Consider the following 2,004-nt stretch of genomic DNA (forward strand, 5'->3'; position numbering starts at 1 on the left):
ACCACCTATCTCCCATGCTACAGTTAGCAAACTGCTTGCTAAGTTTCGTGAAACTGGTTCAGTGTTGGATTTGCCAAAATGTGGACGCAAGAAAACTGTCACTAATGAAGAAACATCAGTGGCTGTCCTAGCTTCATTCAGCAAGAACCCACAGCATAGCACTCGCCGCATGTCACTGGAGAGTGGCATTAGTCGAACATCCCTTCGGCGGATATTAGCTACTCACAAATGGCACCCTTACAAACTCCAGCTACTGCAGCATCTCAACGAGGATGACCCAGATCGGCGCACAGAATTTGCAGAATGGGCAAAACAAAAATTGGAACAGGACCCTCAGTTCACACAGAAGATTTTGTTCAGTGATGAGGCAAACTGCAGCACCTGAAACTACGGATACTGGATGCCTGTGCTGGCATTTCTCCTGCGGTGTTGCTATCAGGGTGTGAAGAGTGTGAGAAGAGGGTTGCATTGACAATCCAACACAATGGGCAGCACATTGAACACATTTTATAAGTGGTCAGAAACTTGTAAATAACTCATGAAAGAATAAAGTTACGTTGAAACCAAGCACACCATTGATTTTCTTGTGACATTACCAATAAGTTCGATGTGTCACATGGCCCTCTTCCTATTGAAAAAACAAAAGTTGTATCCAAGATGGCCGACTTCTAAATGGCCACCATGGTCACCACCCATCTTGAGGAGTTTGCCCCCTCACATATACTAATGTGCCACAAACAGGACTTTAATATCACCAACCATTCCCATTTTATTACGGTGTATCCATATAAATGGCCCACCCTGTAGTTCAAATCCCAATCAGAATCTGCAATCAGACATGGGAAAAACTCGAAGTTATGCATTTGCAAACAAAATGCACTCATGGAAATCGACGTATTATTTGAAGTCATTCGCTGAATGTTGATTTGATGACGGCATTTACCTCTGAAGTCGGTAAAACATTCTAAGACTTGAATATTTTCATCATCATGTTTCGCTGTGTGACAAATAATGATCACACAGTGTGATACACTGAATAATACCACTTTATATCAGACAGTGGCATCATTCTCTCTGAAGTTCTTTTCCTCATATGCACTCTTCTGTTGCAGCCACAAACGTTTTTAGTTTTATCAGTAAGAAAGATTTTAAGACATTCATGGTGAACTGCTGAGAACTGATACAGAGATCACTCCTCATCCTCTGAGAGCAGTCGGCCACATTCATTTGAAGTATTTGCTCAAAGTCCTACATATCTTAAAAATTCTGGACTTGTAATACTGCTTTTCATTGTTTTACAATTAATTAATTGAGAAGTAATTTTGCAAATTACATGGTTTAAGTAGATTAGACTTAGCAAAGCATTGGGGAATTTTTACTTTTACGAATGGGCAAATAATCTTTCTTTAATAGCGGAAACAGATTATCAAAGGAAAGCTGTTATGTTTGTCTCTGTGGAGTGTGCTACAGTAAATGTTCTCAAGACCATGTTAAACCACGAGATATTGGCACACTGAAGCGTATATATAGACAGAAGGCTGAAGGCTAAGTACTCCCTCTGGTGTAATTGCGTTAATGAAATAAAATATGGTGAAAAGGAGCAGGAAAAAAATGTGTTTAACTATTTTATGCTTGTACTCTTCTGGGAGAAATGTCTTGCAAGCCAAGAGAGGTGATTTACTAGATTTTATGCAAGGACATAGTTTTCTTTATCTTATAAGCTGGACCCATAACACATTATTGTAGACAGCGTTTTCTCAAGTTATCATTGGAACTCAGTTTAATTCACACAATAACATTTTACAGGCTAATAACACAAATGCAACCAGTATGGAAGTATAGAACATGGTCATAAAAATCAAATTGTCCAAGCTTTTCTTCAAGAATATTTTAGAAAATTTAGAAAAATCGACTTTCTTCCAAAATGTGATGTGTGGATTCACATGACATGTGGATTCCTAATCAAGCAGATTCTAAATTAAAATTCTTGAACAAACAAACAGA

This window comes from Oreochromis aureus, linkage group 7, assembly GCF_013358895.1.
Source record: "Oreochromis aureus strain Israel breed Guangdong linkage group 7, ZZ_aureus, whole genome shotgun sequence".
Taxonomy (NCBI): Eukaryota; Metazoa; Chordata; class Actinopteri; order Cichliformes; family Cichlidae; genus Oreochromis; species Oreochromis aureus.